At 40.9% G+C, this 9,958-nt stretch overlaps 1 long non-coding RNA gene across 2 annotated transcripts; it reads right to left on the bottom strand.

The window, feature by feature from the left end:
• Positions 1-274: 274 nt before the first annotated feature.
• Positions 275-9,736, bottom strand: LOC121291144. 2 transcript variants are annotated; one of them, XR_005945969.1, is made up of 3 exons: positions 9,605-9,736; positions 5,460-5,633; positions 275-1,893 (listed from the first exon to the last, which is right to left on the bottom strand). It is a non-coding gene; the product is annotated as an uncharacterized LOC121291144 (long non-coding RNA). The 2 variants fall into 2 exon arrangements; XR_005945968.1 differs by lacking the exon at positions 9,605-9,736 and having other exon boundaries at positions 5,460-5,893.
• Between the last annotated feature and the right edge of the window lie 222 nt (positions 9,737-9,958).

Below are 9,958 nucleotides of genomic sequence, written 5' to 3'. Positions count from 1 at the left end.
CTTGTGAGAAAAGTTCATGGAACAAAAGGGATGGTAGCAACATGGACACAAAGCTGGCTGGGTGTCAGGAAACAGAGAGTAATGGTTACTGGATGTTTTTTTGGGCTAGAGGAAGGCTTGTAATGGAGTTCCTTAGGGGCTGGTTTTGGGACCCTTGCTTCTCCTGATATAAATTAATGATCCAGATCTTGATGCGTAGGGGACAATTTCAAAATTTGCGGATATACAAAACTTGGTATCGTGGAAAATGGAGTGAACACTCAGACCCAGGAGGTTTGTCTCAGAAGCCTTTATTGAATCATGATATCACAGAGAGCCCAGCAGCATTCAATGGAGCTAGTGGCACTCTGAGGAAGCAAAGGAGTACACACATAGTTATAGTAATTAATAACATTGAAATTTTATCTTTGGCATGCATACAATTGTTCTGTCTTAGTTTATAATCACGCAAAAACTTTGAGTAGTTACACAAAACCTTGAGTAGCCCATCTGGCGCCTAGACATCTGGACAGACAACAGATAGCATGACTAGGCCCTGTCTCATGTGCTGATAACAGACCTCCTAAATTTGTTTCAAGGACTCTTGGTAGTTTGTTTATGATACTTGTTTTTCTTCCTTCACAATAGCTGACAGCGCAGGTTTGTCTGTTACTGGTGCAAGGAGACGTCGTTGTAGTATTCCACTATGGTTTAACCACTTAACCCTTTGTTATCCTGTAGATGTATTTTATTCTCCCACAATCCCTCCTTGTTAATCATCTAGATTAATACCAATGAGGAATAGAATCTTCATTATCATAAGGGGGTTCATAACCATAAGGAAAAGGCTGAACTCTGGCAGGGTAAACCTTCTCTCCCCACCAGTGGGCTTCACTGAGGCCAGTGCGCATCATTTGGGGAACAATTGGGGCACCACCTAATCCAGTAGAGACACTGTTAATAATCTGGGAGCAGCAAATCTGCAAAGCAACACATGCACAACACCCTATAACACATGCTACGCCCAACCCAATTAAAACGTATAGCAACCAACTTCCCCAACCTGAGAACCAACCTAGTATTACAGACCACCAAGAATCTTTTTTATAAAAGTTACTCAAACTTTCTGTTTCAATACATAATACAAGTTAGATCACTTGGTAACAGCTGCTATATTGTTGCTAGACAATGTCTTTTACAGTGAGTGGCGTGGACCCAGTCTTCCTTCCCTTTAACCTTCAAGGCAGTTCGAGTTGTTAGCAGCACAAGGGAGGGTCCTTTCCACCCTCTCATGCAATTCAGCTGCTGTTTTACATAGAGGAAAATGAATACATTTAGTCCGATTAACTTGCGAGGCGACGGCCTGCATTCGTTGAACCGCAGAATTGGTATTCCATGCCTCCGCAAGGACCATGCAGGACAGGGGCCAAATCATCGTCAGCATTCTGACAGCTCAGTTAAAGTTCTTGCACAAGCACTTGCGTCCGAGGTCAGCGTTCGCTTGATGTGTGATGCGTGGATCCACAAGGGTCGTCCTTCAACCCACGGCCGTATGGGTGGTGAGCAGGACTTGGAAAGGCCCCTCCCATCGAGGTTCCAAACAGTACTTTCTCCTGAAGGTCCTTAGCTGGACTAGATCCCCGGGCTGGTATTGATGGCAATCTTCAATGGTGGGCTTTTTCTGAGCTTCTACTACCCGTATATGCAAGCTCTTGAGACAGTTAAGGTGAGAGTGCATAGTCATGAGCACCAAGGGTAGAGCTTCAGGCCCTTTCAAACTGGCTTCGTCACATAATTTAGCTATTTTGTTTTTCAAAATACCATTTTGTCTTTGCACCGCTCCAGTAGACTGGGGATGGTATGGGCAGGAAAGGTGATGGTTGCATTGTAAGGCCTTCAACAGTTCCTTTATCACTTTAGCAGTAAAATGAACAACAATTTTACAACAACAACAGCATCATTTCTTTGGGTGGGATACGCCTCCACCCATTGCGAGAATAAACATACTAGAACTAAAACACAACTATATCCCATACATTTAGGCATTTGTATAAAGTCCATTTGTAGGTGTACAAATGAGCCCCATGGCTGTGGTCCCGTACCAGCAGTCACTGTGGGCGTCTTGCCTGGGTTATGTCATTGACATAGGTATGACAGGTATTACTAATACAATGCCTATTAGCATATTACTATTTACTATACATTCACTATACATTCAACATTCATCCTATATACACGTGTTAAACCCCTGAGCTGGCCACTGGTCAAGGCATGATTCTTGTGTCGTGAGAGATTCAATAGATGCTCATTAGTTACCCATAAAGAGACTACCCCTTCTTTAATCTGTCTTAAATTTTCTTGGGGTTGTTCCAGTGCCCAAGATCCATAGGTGCTGCATACATCATTTCTGCTCGCTTCGTCTGAAATATTTTTCCCTATTTCAATTAATTTATTGATAGTCCCCGCATGATTTTCGAGCACGGTAGCCAGGCTTTGGATTAACCAATGATGTCCCTATATTGAATATCATAGCGGCATCATTTATCAGGCTGCACTTAACGGGGTTCCCTCCCAAGCCTGATCGCATCTCGCCACTGAAATGAACTGCTTCAGTCATCAGTTGTCGCGTCAGAGCCATATGGAGTGCTTGGGTATGGGTTGAGCACCATTGGGGTAGGTCGACACCGGATACATTCAAGACTACAGGTACCAGCTCATGGTGTACATTATCATACAAAACTTCTGATTAACCAATACCAAACCATTCATCGGGCCTGGATGCATAGTCGGACAAGATGGATCAGTCGGTGTGGTTTGAGGGGCTTCAATTATCTCTACTCGGACTTTGAAAGTAAAGGTGGGAGGTGGCTGGGTAGTGGCAGACCTCCCATGCCCAATCTGAAGCAAACCCTTACATTGTCCTGTATTTTTCCTTTCAGTGGTCCTACACCTCCTACTATAATACCTTCAGGTAATTGCAAGGCCCTTACCTGTTATCATTTCAAATGGGGTGAACCTGGCAGTCCTGCTTGGGGTGGCCCACAGTGCATTAGAATATTGGGCTGTTCCCTGTCTCTTGATTTAAAGTTCAGTTCATCCTTTTCCACCATCCCTGGACTCTGGGGTGGTAAGGAATATGGAATTTCTGTTTAATCTCCATAAGATTACACACTTCTTTAATGACTCTTCCTCTGAAATGAGTTCCCTGATCTGAATCCATCTGGGTAAGCAACCCCACTCCTTCCAGTTTACTCTCTCCTGCTGCTGTCTCATGTCGGACCTCAACTCCTTAAACAACTCTACAATGCACCTTTTTATCCTATCTTTCAATGGCTCAGTATCTTCACTTCCTGTGATGGTTCTCTCTGGGAACTGTTTAACTCTGCCTGTCATCAAGGTGTTAATCCTGTGGTCTTACTTTTTGTAGCTCACAGGCACAGTAATATAATCAGTAATACACCTATTTAGCCTTTTTCCAACTTTCCTTTACCTGTATCCAATTTGTGGTAAATTGTTGTTAACTATTATTTCTCCTTACATTTCAATTCCTAACTACAGATTCCACATAGTTTTACCTCTAAGTTTTTTCCCTGACCATGATCATCCTAAGATTCTCTTCAGTTCAGTTTCTCGATTGTCTTGATTGTTTAAAATGTTTCCTTACTCTTTAGGCCATATTAACTATTCCATTTCAACAGGGATCTCTGTCTCTAGATGCTTGCTTATCTCTCCCTGTGCAGTTCCAATGCCTCAGTTGATGGCCAGATTATCAAATTCATTTCCCTTAAAACAGTTTGTACATCATATCCTCTTTCCTTGACTCATTCTCCTACTTTTCTCATTCCAGTTTACACATGCAACAGCTACCATCTTATCTTATTCAGGTTGCCTGGAGAGACTTTAAAATAAATAAAATATTCTCATAACAGCTTTAAAAACAGAAATCAGGTATTGACATGTTTTGCTTCCTTTTCTTCTTCGCAAAGATTTTATTGACTTAAAAGTAACTCACTAAATTGTGTCTGACCCTTTTCTTTTAGAATTATCCCAGATTCATTAACTCAGCCTAAAATTGGATTTCTGCCAAACTTTGTCAAGGTCTTGAGCTTAGCTTCATATTTTGGGAACAGACTTACAAATACAAAAGCTTGCAGCATTTGAATTAGTGCCAATTGTTGTCAGACCTTTTAAAATGAAAATTCCCTTTTGAGAACTTTATCCAGAACCAAACCTCAAAATTTTAAACTTTGTAAGAACTGTAATTTACACTATCAAAATTAAAACAACCTTTTTTCATGTGTAATGATTTGTATCCAAGTTATAATTTAAGTATGTTTATCGACACATTCTTTATCTTAGATAGCATCCTAGTGATTCAAAAGTAACCTGTTAAATTACACTGCACTTTACATCTCAAGATTCTCCCAAGTTCAAATTCCAGTGCTTTTGGAAAGCACATTTCCTTTAATATTTAATTCATCTCTTCTTAAGAAACCCCTTTTTATCCATTGGAACCACCTAGACCTTGTGTTTATGTCTTTTGGTTTTCCTAGAATCCTTCTGAATTTCAAGTAATTTCTTTTCCTCAGAATTTTAGAATACGAACTCATATGTATTAATCCCAATCAGTTTGGAAGCTGATGATGAGGTTTATTCCCTACTAGTCTGCAAGAGGGTGCTTCAAGGATTGGTTCATCTCAAACAAAGGCAAGCCCTGTTTTATCTTTACACTACCTTCAAATTATGATTTTTTTTTCAGAAATCTCAACTCAAACCTTATACTCAAAGCTTTGGAATATTTGAATAAACTTTTCCTTTAATCTAATATGGGGCTTTCGACTCTAAAGTGCTCAACTACACACACAAAAGACAATTTAGGGATGAAAACACATTAAAGCTCACATACAAATGCTTCATTGCACACAAACAAACACGTAGATAAAGGTATGTATCGATACTCCCATAATATTGAACTTAACACTAAACGAAGCTTCGAGTAGCAGTGAGGGAATAAAGGGATCTTGAAGGCTTCATCTACAGGGACCTTCAAACTGACGAAAGCTCACATTTTCTCTGCTGCTGCTTGTCAATTGCTCATTAACCTCCTAGGGGTACCCCCCCCCACCCCCCCCGACCTCTCTCTCTCTCTCTCTCTTCAGCACAAACAGCTCTTGTAACTTAGATCAATTCATTTTTTTTAAGTTACAGAAAATACAGAAGCGGGCTATCTACTTCCCTTAAAACATATTATAAGTGCTCAAATCTGTCCCGATTGAAAGTTCCAGCTAGTGGGAAGCTGTCTCCTTTACTTTGAGTCCATTTAACCCAATCAGAAGCATATTGGACAATTTCAGGACCATGACGGACACACATATAAGCATTTGGGGTCCCTTTCAAAGGGGGAACCTTGGGTTTCTTTGATGACATATTTCCCAATTTACTTAATAATATACACAAAAGGAAACATAGAAATTACTTACTTTTCACCTCCAGGGGACTCGAACCCCTGGGTATACAACCACAATTCTTTTTTTTCCTTACCCATCTTCAAAGTTCCTGATTTAAGCTCCAGTTTCGCCGGTTTCAGTTGTTCTTAGTACTTTGCAAAGCGGGGGAGTGGCAGAGCCCGCTCTGCTGTTGCGACATCTCAATTTCTGGAAAGAAAACACAATTAACAGCGCGGCGTGTTTCCTACCCTATGTGCTCACCGGTGTTTAAGAGTTCCTTAACAAGTCCTCCGATTCTTTGGGTCACTTAAGTCTCTTTGGTCGGTAGCTACCCTTTTACTCGCAATCCCCCTTTCAGCTGGGACGCTAATTCACTCCAATCCCCCTCTCAGCTAGGATGCCGTTTGTACTCTCCCTAACTTAGGAGAGTTATTCCTCCCTTTCTCCGCGAGGATTCTTTTTTAGAGATCTGACGGCCCAGGATTTCAATCACCTCTCCAACTTAAGAGGCTACTGGACTTCAGTCAGATCCCATTTCGTCACCAATTTGTGGCGGAAAACGGAGTGAACACTCAGACCCAGGAGGTTTGTCTCGGAAACCTTTATTGAATCGTGATATCACGGAGAGCCCAGCAGCATATAGTGGAGCTAGCCAGCACTCTGAGAAAGCATCAGAGTACACACATAGTTATAGTAAAAGCGTGTGTAATTAATAACATTGAAATTTTATCTTTGGCATGCATACAATTGTTCTGTCTTATTTTATAATCACGCAAAAACCTTGAGTAGTTACACAAAACCTTGAGTAGCCCATCTGGTGACTAGTCATCTGGACAGACAACAGATAGCATGACTAGGCACTGTCTCATGTGCTGATAACAGACCTCCTAACTTTGTTTCAAGACTCTTGGTAATTTGTTTATGATACTTGTTTTTCTTCCTTCACAACAGCTGACAGCGCAGGTTTGTCTGCTACTGGTGCAAGGGGACGTCGTCGTAGTTTTCCATTGTGGTTTAACCACTTAAACCTTTGTTATCCTGTAGATGTATTTTATTCTCCCATACTTGGAACCATTTTAACAATGAGGAGGACAGTGTAGAACTTCAAAAGGACATAGACAAGTTGGTGGAATAGGTGGATAGGTGGCGGATAAAGTTCAATGCAGAGAAATATGTGGTGATACATTTTGGTAGGAAGAACACAGAGCAACAGTATAAAATAAAGGTACAACTCTAAAGGGGGTGCAGGAGTAGAGGGACTTGAGTGTCTATGCACATAAGTCAGTAAAGGTGGTGGGACAGGTGGAGAAAGCAGTTAATAAAGCATAGAGGATCCTAAGCTTTATTAATAGGGGAATATATTACAAGATCAAGGGAGTTATGTTGAGCTTTTATAAGACACTAGTTAGTCCTCAGTTGGAGTACTGTGTACAGTTCTGAGCGCCACATGTTAGGAAAGGGGTGAAGGCATTGGAGAGGGTGCAGACGAGGTTTCTGACAATGATTCAAGGGACGAGAAACTTCAGTTATGAAGGTAGGTTGGAGAAGTTGGGACTCTTCCTTGGAGAAAAGGTGGCTGAGAGGAGATTTGATAGAAGTATTCTAAATTATGAGGGGCCTGGTCAGGGTAGACAGGGTCAACCTGTTCACATTGGCAGAAGGATTGAGAACCAGGGGGCACAGATTTAAGATAAATGGTAAAACAAGCAAAAGTGATAAGAGAAAAAACGTCTTCACACAGCGAGTGGTTAGGGTCTGCAATGCACTACCTGAGAGTGAGTTAGAGGCAGGTTCGATCGAGACACTCAAGAGGGAGTTAGATAATTATTTGGAAAGCAAGGTTACTGGGAGAAGTCAGGAGAATGGCACTAGGTGAAATGCTCATTCAGAGAGCCAGCAGAAACATGATGGGTCAAATGGCCTCCTTCTGCGCTGTAACAATTTTGTGATTCTCTCTCCAACCCCCCCCTCACAATCTAACTTGCAAGATTTTGAACTTTGTTTGCTGATTTTGACTGTCCAGGTGCTACCGATAGAGATTTTAAAAATAGATCAACCCAGTATTGCTGTCTCCAAAGAATTGATAAAACGTCCATCTACATCTTCAAATCGCTTCAATGCTAAAAGTAGCAGGGCAACCGAGTGAAGGCAGCAGGACTCCAAATTCAGCCCGAATCATGAACCTTCAAGAGCTGTATATCCTTTTACTATTGCTGGATTGTAAATTGCTTAATCTATCCTCCCTCACTCTGTAATCTATTTGTGTGCGTGTGAACTTCGAGTGTCTATGAGAGTGAAAGTCGGAGCAATTGATTATTTTACTTGACTGGGTTAAGTGCAATAAAAACTATCCTCCTTTTCCTTTTAAAAACACAAGAAAACCTGTCTTTTATGGTCGCAGTACATAAACAGTTAAACACTCACAGAATTGGCTAGCCTATCATTTTAAAAAATCTGTTGGGGTTCAATCGAGTAGAGGGAAAGAGTAGAGTCATCTGACCCCACCTCACCTGATCGCAACAAACAATAGTGATTATTTACTAACTGGCGAACATCACATCAGTGCCATTGACCGTGGCAGTTCAAAACTCTCTCAATTCAGCCACTCTCCCTCTAGATTAGAAAATTACACCTATACAACATATTAAGATATATTATTTATATTATAAACCTGTTCATCCTATATCTGTTGTGGGGAATTTACTGGATCTATAAATAGGGACAGTGTGATTCAGCATTTAAAGACAGTTGAGCTGATTAGACTTGGCTAATATGGATAAAGGGTTAAAAAAACACTTGTACTTAACCAAGAGCCTTTCACTACCAGCACCTGTCTCAAAGCACTTTATAGCCATTGAAGTATTTTAAAGTGTAGTTACTGTTGTAATGTGAAAATGTGGCAGCCAATTTGTGCACAGCCAGCTCCCACAAAGACCAGATAAGCTCTTTTTTTGAGGTTGCCTGAGGGATAAATATTGGCCAGGGCACCAGAGGCAACTCTACTACTCTTCTTTGAACTAATGCCATGGGGTCTTTTATCTCCACCTGGGAGGGCAGACAGGACCACCATGTAATAATTCATCAGAAAGAGGGCACCTCTGTCAACGCAGCACTCTCTTGGTACTGCAACAGAGTGTCAGCTGAGATATTTTTAAAGGGTGGTTAAGTTCTAACAAGCCTAAGAAAATCATTTAAATGTTGAAAAGCTAGGAACAATGGAAGTCCAAAGCCATTTAGATATAATTTCCATGCACACATATTGCTAAAGTCTAGTAGCCAGATAAAAAAAAAACATCTAATGGAATGTTAGAGGGGTAGAAAATAAAGGGGAGTAAATTTGTAGAGCTATACAAATCATTGGTTAGAGCACATCTGCATTGCCATATACAGCTCTGGGCGCTCCATCTTCTAAAGGGTATATTAGCAGGAATTCAGCAAACATTCATCAGGATGCTAACGGGTCTCCAAGGGCTAGATTCTGAGGAGCGGTTCCATGAGGGTCATATGGACTCGAAACGTTATCTCTGTTTATCTCTCTGCAGATGCTGTCAGACCTGCTGAGATTTTCCAGCATTTTCCGTTTTTGTTCCATGAACTATTATTTCCCAGAATATAGCAGGTTAAATGTTGATGTAGCTGAGGCTTTTTTAAAAAGCAATTGATGGGGTAGATAGAGAAAAACATTTTCTGCTGGACAAGGGGACTATTCAGGAAAGAAGTTAAGAAATATTTCTTTGTGCACAGTGCGGTAGAAGTGTGAAAATCTCTCCCACAAAAAGCAGTCAGTGCAAGATCAATTTATAATTTTACATCGGAGGATGGCAGGTTTTTATTAGCCAAGCTTATTAAATGATATTGAGCCATTAAGTCAGGTGGATGGAATTGAGAGACTATTTAGCCAAGATCTCACTGAATAGTGGAACAAGCTAGAGGGGCTGAATGGCCTACTCTTGTTCCTAGGTCAAGAGGCAGTGGGGCCCCCAACTCTCCCCTGTTAGATTACAAGTCTCTTATTTGATTCAATAGCACTCTCAAGCAGGTGATTTGTTATTCAGACTCATTTATCAGAGTACTCATGAGTGATTGCAAGGTTTCTAAGAAATAATTTTAGAAGCTCCACAGATCCAAAACTTTCTTAACACATTTCATTCATATAGTTCCGATGGTAGATCATCGACCTGACTTTTTTTCTTTGCACAGATGTTGCCCAGACATGTTGAGTGTATCCAGAATTCCATTTTTCCCTTCAGGTTTCCAACATCTGCAATATCTTTCTTCATTCATGGAACATCATTTAGTGATTTATATTTACATTTTAAGTTTCAAAACTGTTGTTTCACTCTGCAAGGGTATGTTTTCTGTCTGAAAAACAGAAAATTCTGGAAAATCTCAGCAGGTGCAGCAGCATCTGTGGAGAGAGAAACAGAGTTAATGTTTCGAGTCCGTATGACCCCCTTTCAGAGACCTTTCTTCATGTTTTCTATCAGGTCTGTTGTAAAGCCTTGCCCTCTGTTGTCCTGTCTGTATATAGC

Source organism: Carcharodon carcharias, chromosome 19, assembly GCF_017639515.1.
Source record: "Carcharodon carcharias isolate sCarCar2 chromosome 19, sCarCar2.pri, whole genome shotgun sequence".
Classification (NCBI taxonomy): Eukaryota; Metazoa; Chordata; class Chondrichthyes; order Lamniformes; family Lamnidae; genus Carcharodon; species Carcharodon carcharias.
This window is presented reverse-complemented; position numbering and strand designations above follow the sequence as displayed.